A 21,755-nucleotide genomic window follows, 5' to 3' on the forward strand; every position below is an offset into this window, starting at 1 on the left:
GCCTTATTTACAACATTGTGCCTTGCTTTCTCCATTTGTGGAGCGAATGAACTCAAGCGCATCCACACTTGTCTCTAGGCAATGCAAGAAAAAAATCATTCTTAAATTGGGGAACATTTCCTTCAACTTTCTGAATGTCTCCTTCATTGCAAACTGCAATGACATTTCAGTCGCATACCCTAAACTGTTCCCTTCACAATGAACAATGATAATGCCCGAATGTATTAGTGTGACCATATTTACACAAAATGGGAGCAGGTCCACCCACTTCATGCCGCACACTCCATACCACTTTACATGAAAATGATCAAATCCAAGATTTTCAGCCACTCCACAGTGCTCAGCATACACCTTCAGCCAATGAATCCACACAAAATCCCCCAAAATCCATACACTCTGCCTCCTGAAAGTCATAGCCATCTGCAGTCCTCTCAGCAAACAAAGCTTCTGCCACCCTCTCTCCTTATATACCACACCCAGGAAACCCGATTGGCTAATCCTCTGGGCTGCATAGTCCCATTTCCATGCCAGGCATCCTCAAAGGACCCGGATGTGGCACACCCTGTCCGCGAACTACCACGCTGTCCACGGACCCTGTAACACAGAGCAGCCCTTCTTCCCTTTCCACTTTAATCTTTGTAGCACTCCCTCATTGGCTGCTTTCAAGCAGTCACACACCCATCCACCAATCAAATCCCAAAACTCTACATCTAAATCAGATGTACTGTTGAACTCTCAGAGTACATGTCTCCTGTTACTCACAAGCACTTGCTTGAAAAACTACTATAAAAATCTCCAAGATTTCAATTTGCAGATTCAACCACATCTGCATCTAACAAGACAAAGTACAGGTATACTTATATTTTTACATTTATATTTCCAATTTCTGTTACAAATACATATATACAGGGTTCCTGCCCCTTACCCTGCATAAACCTAGTCAATAATCATATTCTCTTTTGTTCCACCTCCTGACATCAAGTGGCAGTTACTTATAATGCTGTGTGTTTACAAGGTTTTCTTTTAATGAGCATTTTCATAACTGTTTAAGGAATAAATGCATGTATACCTTTACAACACTATTTTAAAAAAAATAATCAAATGGAAACCATTTGTGCAACATTTTGAAATGACAGAGTGTGTGCAATTTTAATAACTTGGATGCACATGCATACTTGCTAACATTCCCCTTTCTAATCTGTATGTGCTTATTGGCTCATGCATTTTTGTCTGCATTCTAGGACTTGTGGTGCACCTTTACTAATGCAAAATGAGCAACCACAACTCCAACAATACAAAAGAGCCATCATTTAATAAGTAACTACACATTGGAATGCATCACATTGGCAAGTATGCATGTACTGACAACATAATAAACTTTCAGGCAAGTGCCACTTCAAAGTGTTGTACAAATATTTTCCATCTCCATTACTTTTTTTTATAAAAAAGTTACGCACAGAGCTGCTATAAATCCACAAAACCATTTGTTAACTTTCATGTACAGCATCTCAAAAAGGACAGCTTTTTAAACGCTAAGCATTTTCCATTTTGCATTCTATAAAAATGTCACACTTTCTTGCTGCAGCCCCATTAGGCATACATCACGGGACCACTGGCCCCATTAGCAATTGTGCCAGTGCTCCTGTGTTCCCATTCCTCTGGGACTCCACAGGAATAGGGACTAACATTTTCTGGCACCTGACTTTCCAAGCCAACAGGACTTGTAATGTCCTGGTGTCACCAGGAAGCTAGCTGTCGAAACATCTGGTGGCAACCCACCTGCAGCACCGGCAGCATTACCGCCCGACTCGTAATGAGGTCCAATGTTATTTTACTCTTCTTCTCAACATCTCCTCCTACATTCATAAATAATGTCCTGTACTAAAATTACTTTACCATTACCATATATACCCACAAATTGTCTTCTTTCGCAATTGCAGGAAATAACTTCCAAGAAGACAACAACCTTAAGAAAACTACTCTTCACATCCTACTTAGTAAGTGCATTACTGTAGTATTATTCTTTTACTCGTACAGTATAGTTTAGCCGCATAGTAGCCTACAAAATACTTTTCAAATCAACATTTATTTCGCTCTTACTCATTACACTTCAACATGTACACTCTTTCTATTCTCACCTAAACACCATTATTATAACACCCACTATTATCCTGAAAACATTGTAATGTCCTTACTTATTCATTCACACTACCACTCTCTTACGCACTAACCCAAGCCCTTCACACATCTACACACACATCTACTCAGAACCTTCCCAACCACAGCGATCAACTCATTACACAATCACACAACACTCTATCTGTGCCATCATATTCACACACTCATTCACAATACATCCATATATATTCCACAACTTTCAAACCTACACTTTCCTTTTTTTTTACAACACACAGAACAGAATGCCTACTAAAAAGCAACTCAGCACAAAACAAAGAAAAAATAGAGCAGATAAAAATAAAAGAAAGCCATATACTCATTCATCCACCTCTAGCAGAATTAATAGCAAATATTTAAACAAAACTGCTAATACAATCAGTCAACAAAACTAAACCAGCAACTACTAAAATAAAACTAGGTCCCCTCTTCCAAAAACAAAATATAAAAAAATGTATAAACAAGAAGAAAACTGCTAATGACCCTACCAGTATATCTAACAATGTTAACATAGCCACAGTTAAGAAACTCAAAAATAAATTTCACAAAAAATGTTCAACCGTAGAGTGCTTCACAATCTTATGAAAACATCACAGTCTACCCTTAAAAATGACTGCAGAAGACTAATCCTCGAAGCTCTAATTGACAGTACAATTCTGCTGAAAAGATAATTGTTTATATTAATTTTAAACAGAATGAAACCACTAACAAAATTAATCAGTAAATTACAAAAAGTACTTCTAAACATACGCAATGTCAACATAGATACCTTTTCAAACTTCTGTGAAGGTAAATGGATTTACACAAGAAGCACAGAACCATATTTCAATGAAGAGGCTTCTAAACAAGAACAAAAAAACTATGAAATGGTAGAAAACATCATTATGGCCCAAGAAACCCTTATCGAAAAAACGCCTCCACAAACTTGCAACCAACTGTTCCTTTCACCCAACTAGTCCGTCCAGTCCACAAATGGCCATGCAGCTCAATGTATAACATACGGCAATAATTCTTCAAATCTTTACAACAATTCCTCAATCACTATGTGAAAGTAAAAGACAAAATTAGAATAAAGACGTTACACACCATGGACTCCGTTCCAGTGCACATCTTCTGCAGAGACTGTACTCTGCAAAAAGCCCTGCTTTAAAACTGCAACATTTTAATAGCATTCTCCTACATGGAACAGCCAAAGAACTCCTTTAACCAATAGAATACATCCAAAGTAAATGTTTTGGAGTCGAAGATGACATAGAAAATTCAATATCTTTAGAAAATATTAGTGAAAACCTTACAAGCACCAACCTTCTAACAAACACATACAGAATTGAAATAATGTTTAAAAACACATCTGCTGGAATACCAAACCAAGTATGTGTCTGCTGTCGCAGAACTGTTTATAAAAAGAGCACAAATATGTGTAGATATGATTTACAAAATAGAGGACAATGAGGAATCCCAATGGTTCCAATTAGCTTTATAACTTATAACAGAAACTAAATACAAAATAAGTGACCCCTCAATACTTTGTACATACTGCAATACAAAGCTTGATAATAACTAAATGCCATCACGCGCTGTCACTAATAACTTCCAAAAGCTCTCTAACAACTTAATTTGTATGAGAGCATTATGATCCAAACAGTACACCCATGTCAAGCTATAACACGCCTTCAACCCAAACAGCCAAATTGCCTCCTTCTGAATTATTAAAAGGCATTTGTGGCAAAGTACTATTTTTGCCATTAGATCTTAACAAAAATGTAGAAACTCTAAGAGTACAACGGCCAATATATCAATCTTTGATTATTTTAGTTAATTGTGTACCAACAAAAGACAAAGAAATGTGGCAACAACTAGAAGACTTAAACAATGTTCTAAAAGCCCTGCAATATCAAAAAGAAAACAATGAATACTACAAGGATATAAACATAGAAGAGAACTTAAGAGAAACCACCCAAATAATTCAGGAGTCATTACCAACTGGCCAATTTGAACGTGCAGATCCTATTAGTGCAGCCAATATTTTGGACCAATATACAATTGACCCACTAGACTCTAAAGATACCATAAACGATACATTAGAAACATATAAAATGTGTCAAGCCAAAGGATCTCCAATCAGCACATGGGAGAAAACTTTCTTTCCTCTACTCTTTCACACAGGAAAAGGAGGAAGATATGATGAAAGATCCACACAAATAACAGCATAAGAATATCGGTCTTTAAGAATGTAGTCTGAAGACCCCAGATTCAAACAAAATGTAGAATACATATTCCACCTCCTGTTCGAAAGTAAACTAGCAACTCTATGTTACAGAGTTGAACACACATTAAAAACAGGCTCTAATTTTAGAAACATGTCTGCTACCCAACTGCTTCAAAAGATAAAAGGCAAAGATGAAGTTTTGCAGTCAAGTATCACAAATCTCATGTGGTGCAAAAGAATACTGGTTCCGATGTCACGCTGATGTACGTTGTATGCTAAGGAACCTCAGCCCAACCACATGGTTTCTTACTTTAAGTTGTGCCGAATATGCATGGGATGACTTGCACGACTTCTTACACAGAGCAAACCAAGATAAAGAAGTAATACACATAAAACACCAGGAGAACTCTGTTCTCTTGACCCTGTAAATGTATCAAGATACTTTCACCATTGCTGTGATATTATATGATATGATATGGCATTTATAACGCGCCTATACACAAGTGTTTCAAGGCGCGCCGAGGCAAGGGAGGGCAAACAGATGGAAGACAAAGACAGCGATCTTACAAGGCCAAGTGATTTTGAGATCGCACAAGTGCAGGGGAGGGGGGAGAGGGAAAAAGTGCAGGGGCAAAGGGAGGAAGGGGCATTGCAATACATAAGATCAACAGTAAAATAAATAAAATAAATAAGAACAATAAGTAAAAAATGTGGTCAGCTTGTGGCAAGTGCAGGGGTAAGTGTAGAAATCCAGTGTCAAGAGCTGGTAGGGGACTGTAGGGATACAGAAATAGCACCCAAGTGCAGGTGGGACCAAGATCAGAGGGTGACCAGGTGACCAGTGCAGTCACAGTCAGGAATTCAGCAGGGGAAAGGAGGAGAGAAAGAAGAAGCAAAGAGGAAGGTCTTGAGATGCTTCTGGAACCGGAGATGGTTCTCCTCAAGTTTCAGGGAGGCACGGAGGCTGTTCCAGAGGGAGGCCCCAGCCATATATAGAGATTTACCCACAACTCGTTGTTTGGAGAAGTGTCTGACCCTGAGGAAGTTGGAGGCAGATGAGCGAAGAGCTCGAGGCGGAAGATATTTAGGAAGAGAGAGTTGAAGGTATTGAGGTCCCAGGCCCCAGAAGGCCTTGTGAACAATGCAAAGGGTTTTGAACTTAATCCTCATAGCCACTGGGAGCCAGTGCAGAGATTTCAGTCCTGGAGAAATACGATGCCTGTCTTGAGGCCAAGGACAAGTCTTGCAGTCCTGTTCTGGATGAGTTGCAGATGGCGGAGAGTAGAAGCAAGGGGGAGAGATATATCTGCTGCACTTCATCTGCAATAAAAGACGGCTGCGGATTTCCTGCAGTGATGGTGTTGGGGAGCGCATTGGACTCCTGAGGCTCGTTGGGCTAAATGTGCCCAGTTGATCAGGGGTGTTGGCGTTCTCCTTGCTGCCTGATCCAGGTGCCTCACCAGGCTGTTCCTCTTGACTGCTGTTCGTGCCATGTGACTCAGACAGGTGTGGTGGTGGTGGTGCACTTCCCGGTGGAATAACAGTGGCAGCAGGGGCGTTGGGCTGGTGCCTGCTGTGTTACCAGGGCAGAAGGGGGGTTTGGCTGTGGTGTCTGGTGGGTCCCAGCAGCAGGAGTGGTGGTCTCCTGGGCGTGGTGTACCTGGCCCGTTGTTATCTCACGGTTGGCCGAGGTGCCTGCACCTGCTGTTGACTGACGTCTTGGCCCACGTGCACGTCCAGTCTCCCTCGATGTCCCCCGTTGACCCCCATCGGTCTCAGATGATGTTCTTGTAGGTGATTGAAAGGCATACGGTTAGAGGTCTGATAGGATGTGCATTTTACTATTACATGCAACACAGTCATCAGGCAACATCACATTGGTATTATGCACATTGATGTGTGTTGCATTGTCATGTGGGTGTGTATGGGTCATAGTTGGGTGCAGGCCATCTGCCTGGCTTGGGGGGGGCACATGGGAGTACTGGGTGTGTTTGGGATGATGTGGACTGTGCTATGCATATTTCTGGCCATTGATGGGGGGAGGACAGGTTTAGCTTGATTCACATTCATATCTTTGCACTTGCTGTGCTCACCAGCATTGCCAGGTGTCACTGCTCCAGCCTCCGCTGCACCGACTCCCTCCATGCCCTCAAGGTGCAGCACGCTGCTACACTTTTCCTCCCATGGGAGCAGCTTTATTGGTGACTGTGGTACACCTCCTGTTGCACTGCACTGGCGTCTGTGGGCTGCCAATAGGTTGTGCACTCTTATGCAGAGGTCATCCCACCTCTGGCAGTCCTTGACAGTACGAGCTGTGACCCCCACAGCTGACACCTTCTGGGCAGCCTCTCCCCATATGGCCTTGCGCCTCAGCTACGTGCTGAGCTTCTGGTCCGATGAAAATAACTCCTCTGCATTGTCCATTATGTGGTCAACAAGCAGGGTGAGTTCTGCCTCACTGAAGTAGGGTTTGCGCATGGGGTTCTGTGAAATTTGGGATGACATGTCCCTCTGTAGGTTTGGCCACTCACAGCTGCTGCATACCTTCTGGAGCCGGAGGATTGTAGTGGATTGTGATTTTTGTAATGACTGCCGCTCTCTTTCCAGTTACAGTGTTTCCGCCTCTGCGTAGGCGGTGCCGCTATGTCCAGAATACACGCAGCAGGGGTGGATGAACTGCCAACATTTGTGGCAGTACATCCATCTCTGCCGGCGTTACCATGATGGTGGTGGCACTGGTTCTGCGTTTTGCTGATCCATGCGGCCGCCAAGCCATAACTCTACCCTGTTTCCGCCACCACGCGGTACCACCGCCATCACGGTAACACCGGATTTTTAACGCCAGACTTGTAATGAGGCATTGTGTGACAATTGGTTTGTTCCCCTGGCTGTAGAGCTGCTGGCATTCTTAATTAAACATTCTATATTCTATATCGCAATATCCAAATGCCACCTATTATTACAACCCTCCAGTGCACACTCAGGAGTATCTCTAATCTTCCCATACAGACTTCTAAATTGCCCCTTCCATACACTTTCCTCTATCTAATTTATCTGTATCTCTGATTGTTTGGCCTCCAATGCATTAACAACGTTCCAGATGTTTTGGTCTGCTTTTCTTCGTTAAGCATAAACTCTCCATCTCTTTGTTCCAAGGAAAATGTATACTGCTTACACAAATTATGCCAATGTTATCGTCCCTTTTTAATAAGTACTGCCCTCTCGGCTAAATCATAAATGCCCCTTCGTATTTGCCTTATCCTTTTCCTACTAGCCTTTTTCCCTTCTTGAACTGTCTTTTCACATCTGTAAAGTTTTGGCACAAAGGTTTTAGTCTGAGCAGTACCCCCTGAAATAGTTTTATAATTTGACAAACCAAACTCTTTTATATTACTGACCAAATATAACTCTAATTTCCCCTTCAAATTTGAGATAAAAATGTATTTTATATTTTCATTAAAAAGCTTTCCATTACATTTGCTCCATTTAAACCAATTAACTCAGCAATTTACTGAAACAGGCCCGCGTAAGCTCCCTGGATATCTAATTCCTGTTAAACCCAAAGGTTGCAACCAACAGCTCCGGCTCAGCTCTGTTTTAATTATTTTAAAATTCAAAAAGTGTGGAACCAGATTGTCTGAAATAAAAACATAAATCGAGAACGGATGAACTATGCCCATTTCACCAAGTGGGGCAGGAAATTACCCTTCTCATTAAATGCTTATTTAATAAATATAAGTTCCATGTCTCCCAAAATTCACGCCACATTTCCCCTCTGGCATGCTTTTCAAGGACTTCCCGGCCCCACATCCTATTCGTCTTAATATTACTATTACTCTTAACTTCAAAACAGTAAGAGTTCAAATCCCCTGCTCCCAATATAAAACCTCCAGGATAATCCATATGACACATCATAATATCAAAATATTATCGTGAAATTCACAGAGATTACCCAGAATGGTGGTCCAATACATATCAATAACCGATGCATAAAAAATGGTATTTCCATATCCCCCTTCACAATTCCTGCTAAAAGCCCCCTAATAGTTACAAATTGCATTATAAGTAACAACCCAGCATCTGTTCAAATTGCAGTAAGCAGGCCCCCAATGGACGGCCCATCAGACCCTTAATGGGCAGTTGAAATGCAACTTGATAAGCATCTATATAGAGGGATCGTCAATCAGCCAAACTTCCTGCAGAAATATTATCTCAAATGTTCTTGAACGGACGGTTAGTTCCTCATTATGTAATAGCTCTCTATTCCCACGTGCGTTCCAGAAGATACTTTTTAGGGAGGAATGCATGCTAAACACCTATTTCAAGGTGTTCATTTGTTCAATGGATTCTTTTAGTGTCAATGCAAGCCATCTCCAGTGACTCAGTTCATCTCTATTCATCCCAAGTGCTTGATTAACCCCATCCCCATACTCCTATTTTTTAGATCTGTTTTTTTGGTTACGCCCTACTGCCTTACTAAGAGGGATACTTTGGTCCTTCACTAGGGTCAGGTCATATCTGTTACAGTGTACACCGTGTCACGTGGGTAGCGTCACATGATGAGGCACGCAAGGGGGAGGGAACATTTGGAATTCAGAATCCGTTGCGCAACGAATAAAGAAAGACGCGCGTCCTTATTACTGTGGCCCATCCGGGCACAACAACTGGCGACGAGGTGCTCTACAGGACAGCCGAATCCTCCTCCTCCTCCTCCTTCATTCTCCAGCAGCGATCTCGCTCAGCAATACACTGCAGGCACTTCCAGTCCTCTGGCGCCCGTGCCTGATCCCAGGCCCGCCTCCTCCAACGGACCAATCCCGGCCCGCTCCACATCACCAGCGCGTGTGATCCCACACCCGCCCCTCCTCCTCCATACTGCGACCTGATCTCAGGCCCGCCCTCCCTCCTCTGTGCACATGAATACGAACACGTGTGCCACTGGCAGGCAGCCGAACCAGGGGCCGCCCTCCTCCTTCTCCTCCATGAACTGTGCAAGCCACATGCAGAGCAACACGCCTGATCCTGGGCCCATCCAATCAAGCAAGGGGTGCATGATCCCAGGCTTAAGCCCTCTCAATCCAAGGCATCCCTCATCTCCACGTGGCTCATCCTCCAGCGACTAATCCACACAGACGAAGACTACTCGTCCAGGGTGCGCGTAAAGTGCCCCCACACATCGACTGCACGGCAATCCGCCAGTGGTCGCAACCAAGGCATAGCAGACTCCGGCAGACTCCTGAGAAAGGTGGGTGACACCCTGCACCGACAGCAACCGCATAGGACAGCAGGCCCAAGCCCATTCCACCTGCTGCACGCCCAGCTCACCACCACCACCACTTCTCCATGAGCTAGCCCCAAGATCAGCAAGCTCCAAACCCATCAGCTCCTACAGGGAACACAGCGACCACGGCATGGCACATGCCCCCCCCCTTTCTCCATGATGCCCCAAGCGGACAAGGGCCCAAGGTGGGTTGAGTGGTTAGAAGACTTTAACACCTTTATAGATGCCGCAGGGGAAGAAAAGTCACCAAGACTACGCAGCATGTTTCTAAACCTAGCAGGCAATGACATCAAAGTCCTGTTAAAAACCATCCCCACAGCTGAACAAGCTGACTTCCCAGCACTAATCGCAGTACTAAACAGATGACTGGTAATTGAGCCCAACAGGGACTACGAAAGGTACATATTTAATCAGTGCATGCAAAGGATCGACGAGATTGTTAATTAATTCATCACCCGCCTACGAATAAAAGGAGCGAACTGCCAATTCCATTCCTTCTCGCTTGATGAGGCCATACGTTTGAGAGTAATCGAAGGGTGTATATCCCAGACCCTAAAGAAGCAACTCCTCAAAAAGCCGATCACCATAGAAGAAGTAAGTCAGATGGCTAGGATTTTAGAAAGGGTCAAAAAACAGGTGACACAGATAATAGGCACCACTTTGCCGAAACAAGACAAGAATGAAACGATAGCGGCACTGCAGTCTAACACCAGCAGACCAACGGAAAGAGGCATATCCGCCTCTTTAAGTATGATTTCATGGACCAATTTAGTGGGGATAACCAATATAACCCTATAATTTCTGGTGGGGTGAAAATAAAATCCACTGTTTCAAGATCTTAAGTAAATTTGAGGTCTCTAAAAACCGTGACAGTATTTTAGCTGTATTCAGATTATTGCCCCCCCCCCCAGGCCCCATGGTCAAATAGAAATTCCAGTTTAAGAAGGTCTTCCAAACACCCTTAATGAACAGATCCCTTATCCTTTTTCAAGGGACTCTTGTATGACTCCGTCAACCGGTTCCCCCCTTAGCATTACCCTATGATTGTAAAGCACCCTTAACCTTCTGTGCCTCGTGATTGGATGGTAGATTCTTTGAGTTGAGGAGGAGGAAGAGGAGGGGCTGAGCTCACACACCTGCCTGGCATTTGCATTCATTCAAAAATCACCCTCACGGCAAAGGACAGTCCCTACAGTCCTTGGAAGCGTTGTGGAGGAGGAAGAGGAGGGGCTGAGTTCACATACCTGCCTGGCATTTGCATTCATTCTAAAATCCCCCTTGTGGTGAAGGACGGCAAAGGACAGTCTCTGTAGTCCTGGGGAGCGCTGTGGAGGAGGAAGAGGAAGGGCTGAGTTCACACACCTGCCTGGCGTTTGCATCAATTCAAAAACCACCCTCACGGCAAAGGACAGCAAAGGACAGTCCCTGCAGTCCATTCAGGACTGACTGTGAACTGTGGGTCAGAGAGGCGGCATGTGTATCATGTGTAATCAGGAAGGTAACTTCTTCTCAGCTAACAACATCTTGCAAACTAAATCATTAAACCCTCCTGGTTCCCGGAGCAGCGGCATGCCGTTTATTTGTTTAATTTCTTACCTCCACGTTGCTGCTGCTGCAAGTGCTGTCAATGCTCTCATTACTGCCCCCATTACACCATTACTCTCTCCCACTTCTGATAGAGTTACGGCAAGAATTTTGCATAATCACTGACACCCGGGCTGCGAGCGCTGCTCCCCGCTGCTCTCCCGAGGTCTGCCTGCCTCTTTACACCTAGTTGCAAAGAACCCCGACTGCCGGGGGACAAGGAAACCTAATACATCCCACCGTGCGGGGCATATGAGGATTTTTGTCGGTCTGAATTATGCTTGATAAAATCCTGGGCCATGTAGACTGTGATCTGTGGTACGTGCAATGGAGGCAAGTGGCAAGGGGTGGAATGGTCTTGCTCAGAGCTTGCCATTTCTGGGGTGCTAGATACTGTCTCCAAGTGGGAGAAACTCTCAAAGCAAATTAATTTGCCGGAGGACGGGTAGTCAGACTATGGCAGCCCATGAGTCAATTGTGCGTTCCTCCAAGGCATTTTCATTGTTAAAAATTGAAAAATCGCTTGTTCCCTCTTACTCTTGATGAACTTTTTTTGGACTGCACGTTAATCATCATTTTATTAAGCTATGCGGCTATCTGTTTTAAGAAGGTTTTTACGAACGTTGTAGACATTTGTTTTCAGAAGGTTTTTAGGATTTTTATAGGGTTCTTCATAGAATCCATATTCATATTTTATGAAAATTCTCTGTGATCAACTCTCCCTCTATTCATGACTTAAATCTTCTCTTCTCTTCGTATTCCTGATCCCTTTCCTTGGCCCCCATTAATCCCTAAAGCCCAGAGGTGCCCACCGGAGAGGGTGATGGCGTGTACGTGGTTGGCTGCCATGGTGAAACGTAAAGCTACCTCCAGTCTCATGGCTACCCAGGTCCCAAAAAACATAGGAAAGATAAGGAAAAGGGTAAATCTCCCGCTCTCGAGAATATAGCAAGGGTGGGGGAGGAATCTCTTGGGGAGAGCAAGCTCCCCGGGGGCCGTGGGGCGGGCACTGGATTCTTATTTACAAAAAATGGTGGGGCACTTGGATGAGAAGATTAGGGCTGCAGAACTGGCCATTACTTCAACTGTGAAGAATGTCACCATGCCCTGGTTTCCAGCGCAGGGTTCGCTGAGGCTAGCCACCACAGGTATCCTGGCAAATGAAGGCCTGTGCATAGCAGGCAACTCCTGTTCAGTGCCAGCTATATGTGAGTTTATAAATACAAGTCAATCAATTAGTGTGGGCCCTCATTTGTGAGATCCTTACAAGTTCACAAGAGTGGGAAGTTCACAAGAGGGGGAAAAAATTCACAGCCTCCAGTAGTCCCTCGAAAGCTTGCTACACTGGCTGCTAAGAAATTCTTCCTCTCCTGCAAACACAAGCAAAGTCCCAACAATATTTAAAATAAAATTCACCATCTATGTATCAGTCATAGAGCGATCCGGTTTCAATATCCAAAATACCTGCAGCTCCTCTCCTATTCAGTTGCGCCCTTCAATACTGTCAATCATGAGCCGGTTACGTAGCGCTATTGAAACTTAAAAACCAGAGATCGTTCTAACAGCTAATAAAAGCTGTCCAAGGAAAATTGCCAAACAGCACTTAATTGCCAGATTAAAAGAAAGAGTTGATGGTATCTACATGAATGTTACACCCTGAATGCAAGCTACTTTAAAAGACATCTACGCGTCATGCAAACTCTGTCCTCTCAGAGGGGAAAACAAGCACCCTGCGCTCCTTGCAATTGGCGCTGGGTCTTCAAAGCAGCTTCCAAAAGCTCAAAAGATATTCCAAAAGTACGTAGAGAGGCAACAAATACAAATATCAACAATCACTTACGTCAGAAATGCTTTTATTTTTCCTGGAGTAGAATAAAGTCAACTGTCGGCTGACCTGGCATTTCACTGCAGAGCCAGGGAACAACAAAGTGGTAGCCACGAGGACGCAGACGTTAACCGTGGGCGCCCCTGCCAGCCTCCTCACTACTCCACGGAACACAGGAACACTCTGACCACACTCCGCCAAGCTCCGATTAGGGTCAGCGTGTTTATCAATTAGCCACCTCCACCCAAAGTTGAGACTGTTGAGATACTTTCTTTCATGCCACCTCAGTCTAGCGTTACAAACTGCAGAAAGCTCAGGAACCCTCTGACCACTGTCTGCCTTGCACTAATAGCATTCCTTATGGAAAGCTTGTACGTTTTTGCATTTACTGTTCAGATTTGGCTGATTTCGATACACATAGTGTAGCAGCTGCATCTAGATTTGCAGCACAGGTATACCCAAAAAACAGTTGAAAGAGATTTTGTTAGTTCACATGGACTGAATTGTGATTCTTTACTTACTACTCTGCTACTCATGTCACTGATTCAGACCAAGACATCAGATTCATTCTTACATTTGGCGTACATTCTACGGGGGTTCGTGGCATTATCTCTAAACACTGGCAAGCACTTAGAGCTGCCTCACCATCCGCAGGGCTCCGTCTCTCAAGGATAAACTTGTCTCGAGTTTTTTTCATTTGGTGAAACCACAAATATGGCTAGCACAAAACGTCATTTTTTTGTTTTTTCTAAGTGTTATAAAAAATGCAAGGTATGTCAGTATGTGATTTGTACATATATTTTCTTTTTTCTTGTAACATTTAGTTTATTACAAACTTTTATTACAGTTTTTCTCACATCTTTTTCCTAAATTTTCTCTTACGGAATTTTGATAAATTTGTACATATACATTCAAACATCCTATAGTTGGCACCACGTACACCATTAGTGCCAATATAAAATATAACAAGGACTTTGCTGTTTACACTCTCAGCTGGCCGTGTGCTACCTGTAAGATAAAAATAGGATTTAACAGCACATCCGTGCCATTAAGCATGCTCTCTTTCCCTATCCCATCACTGAACACTTTCACAAGTATCATAATGGGCATTTGGGTGATTTCTCATTTTTTGGAGTCTCACCTGTTAACAAGCATCCACATGGAGGTGACAGAACACTTAAGCTGAGTCATCTTGAGACAACACCCATTTTGGACTTTCAGACCAAGGTTCCATATGGATATAATATAGATGATGAGCTCTATACATTTATTGGGGTGTAATACATGTGGAATGTCAGTTATGTTATTGGGCACTCATTTGTTTGGTAGAAGTATTGCCTGTGGCTTTTTGATCATTATGAGTGTGTTTATGGGTTTCAAAATCTGTTCTTTTTCTCGTTATCAAGTTATAACCATATTTGTTGTCTTTGTGTGCATATAGTAGTGTCTGGTCTGATCGCTACCCAGTGAACTGCAAGGGTTTTGCCTGCCACTGTTGGCAGAGTAAATGTAGGTTTTCAACATCTCACTTGACTGTGAAGCTTGTAATTAGTCTGACTAGCCTTTTGGCCGGATTGGGTTTTCCATTCTTGATTTAGTTTTCTTGACTACACCTTATTTTGCTCAATCTGCACCATTCCGACTTTTTCATTCCTTTTTATCCTTTTAATGTGCAATATTGTTTTACCTGTATCACACTCTTAAGCTTGGCATATCCACTTTGCGGCTTTATGTGTAAATTGGTAACTTTATGTGGTTGTGTCGACATTATGTCCATGTATTGAGCATAATTCCCATGCATTTTGCACTTTAAGGTCGCTCCTCAGGCGCGCTACATGCATATATGAACTATGTGTTCATATGTATTGTATGCACTGTGTACTTTACCTATCATCAATGAACATCCATTGTGTACTCAATGGGATTATAAATGAACGTACATGTTTTCACATGGATGTATTATTCTTGATATACGCACCATGCACTTTGCTTATTAGCCAGGAACATTTATTGACGGCAGAATTGTGCAATATTCGAACCCTATGGGTCACCATTTATAGCTGTTTTATTTTGAATATCTATGCTGCACCTTATCATTAATCGTAGAGTTTCATCAAATGTCTTTTTGTGCGGATGCAGCAATCCAGATGCCTTTTTCGTGATATATGCACTGTGTACTTTATCTACTCATGCATTAGGCACTCTTATTGTGCAAGGTTTTGTGCAATACGTGGACTCTTGGTCAGCCTTTCAGGTGGCGTTATATTCTATAGATGTATTTTATACTTTTTCAGAAGAATTTGATTTTAAACAAGTATTTACCATTCTTTTAGAAGTACTGTAAAGGATATGTGATATCCTGAGTCTATGCGCACTATTAATAATGATTATCTTTCGTGTAATGGCAGTGGCCTCTTGATCAGTTCCACGGTGTGGGCTGTGAGGGTTGCTTTTTTTGTATTTGTCAGTTGCCTTGTATAGTGTATTCACCATTATGATTTGCAACTGGGGCTTGTTTCAGGTTTCAGCCACTACTTTATGCTATTTTCAAAATTTATTACACTCTGCACTTTACTCAGACGGTTTAATTGCATGGAGCACATTGGTGGCTTCCTGTCCAGCCTATCTTTTCCAATTCTGGAAGTTCAATTGTACATGGGTCTCCATGTTAAGATGGCCGCAGCGATTGATAGGCTAGAAGTAAACCTTCACATAACACTACCTTAGAGTTGTTTTAGCTCACCAATACCATTAAGTACTCTGACTCTATGAATTCCAGTGTATGATCAAGCACCCTATGTGGATGTTAAACTGGTTGCTTTTCCCATTGTTTGTTTTTTTGGACATTTGGCCACATTAAAAAGTTTTTTTCCTGACTTTACTCAGTCTCGTTTGGTGCTTTCAATCTATCGTGCTTAGAGTGCGACCCTGCCCCTGCCAGTGCTTTTTGTTGGGTGAGTATATATTTATATCTATATATACTATAGTTAAGGTGAGTATCGAGATACATAGGAAACACAAAAAATTAATTGCAAATAACTTTTGACTCGCATGACTGATTTGGCTGACATTGTGCAAGCAAACAATTTGTCACAGGCAACCCCAGACTGGACATTCTGGGAACGATCTGTTAAAAATATATATATATATATTAAGAAAGCAAAAAAAAAATAAAAAGGACTGTTTCGGCCCAGTACCCATTCATTTCGCCATAGAGAAAATGTCAAACTTTTGCTCCCGCGCACAGCCAAAACCACTGGACAGAATTGGACCAGGTGAGAAACAACTTGGGCACAAAGCGTTGACTCGAAAATATTTTTTTTGCATCCAGTAGTTTTTAAAATATTTGACGGATAATGGGGTGCCCCCTTCTCCAAAAATAATAGCTAAATCTTCCAAAATTAAAAACAATTTGTTTTTTTTTTGTTCGATGTGAAAGATAGCTCCAGCAATTCCTGTAATAACTCGAACTAGCTGAAAGATTTAAAGTGAAAAAAACCCTAGGGAATAAAAGGGATCAGGCTAGAGGTGGGGATTGGGAAAGAGGACACTATGATAAATTGGGGAGTCTAGGACACAGGAAATAATGAGATTACCATGATGACATTTTAAACCGTATCTGTGTAATTTTCAATAACTGTAGCTATGGAAGAAAAAAAATCAATAATGGAATAACCGTGGTGTACGCACCATAATCTGCTATAACCGGGGTTAGCCATCAATAAAAAGTTCTTACGATGTCAATGGGGCTGAATGATTGATTGTGGTGTAGCACATGGTTGTTGTACTAAACTATGTAATTTTAAGTCTTGTCCAAAAACGGCTATGTAACTGCAGGAAAAGGTTTACGTTACTTACCTGTAACTATTGTTCTCCAGCATGGATTCACATGCTCATGAATATTCCCCGCCATCAGGCAGGGAATCCTTGGTAAAAGAAAAAACAGTTTTAGTTTCAGTTAAAAACTGTATTTCTCCTCTAAACCAATCGCTGTCCTCTGGGTCATTGTAAAGACTGGAGGGGGGTTATCTTTACTCCTGCCCCCTATATGGCACAGTAGAAGCAGTGAGCACCCCAGCCAAGATTCTCTATAGGGTAGCAATGGGCGAGCAATCAAAGCTTAAGCTCTCAGGAGGTGATTCAGGCTGATTCCTAAGTACAGTGTAGTCCCCAAACCCCCACAAAGGAATGTCCACACACTATGTTAGTGATAAAACAGTTCATTATTCAAATAGCATACAAATCAATAGCAAGAAGTATCAACAATAGACATAGGAGGAAAACAAGTTGGTTAAAGAATTGGCCGAATACTGGGCCCCTACCACTAGGCACAGTTCTGTGTGAGGATCCCCCACCTGGGAAACCTGCAAATAAAGTATATTGACAAGCCCAGTTCATATATTTTTTAGCATAGTCTTATTTCCTTCTATAAATGTTCTGCTACCCAATGTACCTGGTTTAGCAGAGTTCGACGTCGGGTCGTCGACGGATCCTTCTTGAGTGAACTCCCTTTAAGACAGGAGCCACGGATCATCGAGATCCCTCGAAGAGACGTGTGAACAATGGCATCGAGGCAGCAGCTTCGGTCTTGGCGGTGCTCGTCGACGATCGGTCGCACTTCAATGTCGACAACACCCTGACGTTCCTGCAGTCCGCTGGCAACTCATACCCTCCAAACTCTAAGGCTGGAGGAGCCAAGCCCTCAGGTTCAGCGTTCCTGGGTCATGAGGAAGGATTGCACCTCCTTTTCTGGTGAGAAGATCCGGAAACCACTGGCAGCTTGACCAGCGGCGACGATGACACGCTCAGAAGGTCCGGATACCAATCTGCCTTGGCCACACCAGGGCGATGAGTATCATCTTTCATTAACACTGTCTGAGTGTGTTAATGACTTATAGCAGGAGATGGAATGGAGGAAATGCGTACAGAAACAGCCCTTCCCACGAGAAGGAGAACCCGTTCCTCAGACTTCTCGGCTGGTGGAACCTGCTAGCAAAGTTCTAGCATTTGGAGTTTGCCACTGTCGCAAACAGAATGATCTGGGTTCTGCCCCATTGGACAAATAGGCAGTCCACCTGATCCTGACGAAGCTTCCACTCGTGGCAGGACTGCGTTGCCTGTTGAGGGATTCTGCAATGGTGTTCCTGACTTCCGCCAGGTGGAAAGGGATGAGGAATATCCCCTGTCCAACGAACCACACCAACAGTCCTACGTCCCATTGGAGAGCACCGGGCTCGAGAGCCCCCTGCTTCCTGATGTAAAACATGGTGTTGGTGTTGTCAGTGAAGATCCTCACCACCTTGCCTTTCAGAGACGGGAGGAATGACTTGAGGGCGCAGAACACTGCCCATAGCTCCAGGATGTTGATATGAAGATCCTTCTTCTCCGGCAGCCACAGGCCTCTGCCGTGCAGATGTCTGGTGTGCACTCCCCAACCTTCAATGGAGGCGTCCGTGGTGACCGTCTCCTGGTATGGGGGGTTTGAAACCATGTGCCTTGGGCGATGTTGGAGAGGACGCCCCACCATCCTATCACCCCACCATCCTATCGCCCGGTAGATGCAGGATGACCTCATGCCCAGTAAAGACTTGATGGCCTGCACTGTGGCCATCCTCGTTGACGACAGCCATTGCACCTTTCCTTGAATGGCTGCTAGTCTCTCCTCTGAGGGCGATGCCAGGCAAGACACCGTATTGAGTCTGGCGCCTAGGAAAAGCGTGTTCTGCGATGGCGTTAAGCAGGACTTTGGATAGTTGACAGAGAATCCCAGATCCATCAGTAGCCGGATGGTCGTCTGTGTGTGTCCGTCGGCCAGATCCTGCGAGCGGGCATGTATCAGCCAGTCGTCCAGGTATGCCCTTGAACTGGTCGTGCTGTCTGTGCACCACAAAACGTAGAAACCTCTGATGTTTCTTGTGAATGGGGATGTGGAAAGGGCATCCTCCAGGTCCAACAACATCAAGAAGTCTCATTTTTCCAGTTGGCCGAGCAAGTGTTGCAACGTGACCATCCTGAACTTTTGGGACTTTAGGTATTTGTTCAGACATTGTAAGTCTACGATGGGGCTCCAGCCTCCTGTCTTTTTTCTGACTAGAAAGTATCTGGAATAGACTCCAGAGCCCTGAACCATTGGGGAACCAGCTTTATCGCCCCTTTTCACAGCATGGCTCGTACCTTTTTCATATGCTGAGGGATGTGCTGCTCCTGATGTGGAATCAAAGGGATCTGCTGAGATCTGCGTTGGAACTGCAGGGTGTGTCTTTGGACGAGAGCGTCCAGCACCCATCTGTCGTTGGTGATCTTTCTCCAGTCGCTGACAAACCTCATCAGCCGCCGTCCCACTGAGGTGCACGAGTGGGGTCCCGACGTTCCGGTCAGTTCAGGTTTGCCTCAGCGCTTGCGTGCTGCCCTGCGGGCGGCGGCAACACAGTCCTCTGCTACCGTAGGCCTGGGAACAGCCTCTGTAGACTTCTTGCATTGAGGATATGGAAGGCTGTCAGTATGATGTGGAGAACCCTTTTGAAGACCTGCTCGACTTTCACCTGGGGGAGCGAATAGAAGGTGAGCGGTGCTGCTGGAGAGTGCCCAGTGAACGGGCCATCTATATATCCGTCTTGATGGCCTGGAGGGACTCGTCGACGGCCTTCTGAAACAGATTCTCTCTGTCGAAGGGCATGTCCAGCACTTTCGCTTGGACCTCCTGATGGAAATTTGTGGCTTTCATCCAACCTTGTCTACGAAAGCAGACACTGTTCCCCTTTTGCTGGAACCCTATGTCGGTGATTTCCAAAGCCACTGTGATGACGTGATTCAACACCACTTCCCCTTCCTGGAAGAGAGCGAGGGCCTCCATCTTCTTATCATCGAGGAGGAACTTCAGGATCGGTCCCAGCTTGTACCACAATTCCCTGTCATACCTGGCCTCCATAGCCAGTGCATTGGCCGCCTTGATAGTGGATGGCGCAGTGTAAATCACCTTCTTTCCCATGGCGTCCATCCTTTTTCCCTCATAGTGGGGAGGGACCAAAGACGACGAGGAGAAGTTATCTGACTGTTTCCTCGCGGCCGCTGAAACCACTCAATCAGGCGATGGCTGTGACCTCAGGCACTTGGGTGCAGAGTTTTGGTACCCTATATTTCTTCTCCAGCCTATCCTGTTTGGCTGGAGCCGTGCAAGGGCTCTTCATGAGGGCCAGGCCCTCCTCCCAAACATTGTCCAGAAAAGGCACCACCATGATCGTCTTCCTATTGGCCTTGCGCCTTTGATACAAGAAGCCCTCCTTCTTGGTTTTCTCAGGCACCAGCTGGAATAGCTCAGAGGCCCTGTCGTACATGGAGTGGAACTATCCCACCTCATCCGGTGGGAATACCCTATGCGGAGCATCCAAATGTGGTGATTCACCATTCGCTGCGACAATGTCTTTGTCATCATCCCTCGTCATGGCTGTATCCGTTCCCGTACCCGTGTCTAGGTCTGCTGGGGGAGAAGGGGTCAATGTGGTGGAGGTCGACATAGGGGCATCGGATGACTCTTCCTCTTCTTCACTGGAGGCTGACCTGGGGAACCACAGTTACCGAAACTGGAGGCATCCTCATCTGGATCTCTGACACCAAGGTGTGTAGAGTCGACAGAATATCCAGGGAAATGTCCCTCGGCTGAGAAGCTAGAACAGGAAAACTAGGCCCTGCGCCATCGTCAACATCGTCCTCCTCTTCAACGTCCTTGTCGACCATATTTAAGCACTCTTCATCTTCGTCATCCCTGCACAAGACCTCCATGGTTTGGGCGATGGCCTGGGAGGGCTGTTTCGGGGCCTCCTCAACCCCCCATTTTTCCTCGCAGAGGGTCGTGAACCGGGGTTTGGGCTAGTTTCACCCCTTCTGGCATGCCTTCAGACTTTGCCAAAGTCACTGCGGCGGTGTCACGCCTTGGAGGCGACACTTTCTGAGCAGTGAGAGCTACCCTCATAGGATCAGTGCCGTAGCTGTCATGGTAGTAGTAGTAGTCGTCTACGTGTTGCCGACAAGGTCTTAGCCTGTGCCAATAGATCCTGCTTGGGCTGCTCGGCTTTCTTCTCTGTCAGAGGCTTCTCGGATTTCTCAGGTAGTTTAGCTAGGGTAGATGACTTCTTCTTTGAAGAGGAGCTTAATGGTAGGCTGGCATTGGAGGCAGAAGCTGGATGCAGACTTGCGGTCTTGGCCTTATCTTGGACCTCTACGGGTGAGGTGCCCTCAAAGGACTTAGAAGACCACTCCGCGGACTGGCCGGTCCTTGGCGAGGCATGACCCTGCTCGGATCACGGGTCAGAGGCCTTGTCGTTAAGCCATGCCGCCAGCCTACTATGCCTGTCCTTCATCGTTCTCTTGGAGAAACCGAGGCATATTTTGCACTCTACTTCCCTGTGGTCCGGGTGCAGGCAGTAGAGGCATTGTAGGTGCTTTGCCTCCAATAACCAGGGCTATTATAAGCATGGTTTAACTGCTGACATGAAACAAAGCTTAAAATAACATTTCTCAAAGAAACAACCCGAGGACACACCATAATCAAGCATATCCAAATTACGATTTTCTTGATATTATCCATGTAATTTATCGGTTTCCACAGCCCACAACCGCAGCTATAAAATGTGAATCCTTATTGGACTGTACTGTAAGCGCGGCCGTTGTATAGCCGCGGTTAC

The 21,755-nt window shown here is 44.6% G+C and overlaps 1 protein-coding gene across 1 annotated transcript in view; it reads right to left on the minus strand.

The window, feature by feature from the left end:
* The window catches only part of LOC138503979 (SITS-binding protein-like), a 945,315-nt gene that overhangs the window by 439,776 nt on the left and 483,784 nt on the right, over positions 1 to 21,755 (minus strand). The gene's annotated exons all lie outside the window — the stretch shown is intronic.

Source organism: Ambystoma mexicanum, chromosome 11, assembly GCF_040938575.1.
Source record: "Ambystoma mexicanum isolate Mex_15411 chromosome 11, UKY_AmexF1_1, whole genome shotgun sequence".
NCBI lineage: Eukaryota > Metazoa > Chordata > Amphibia > Caudata > Ambystomatidae > Ambystoma > Ambystoma mexicanum.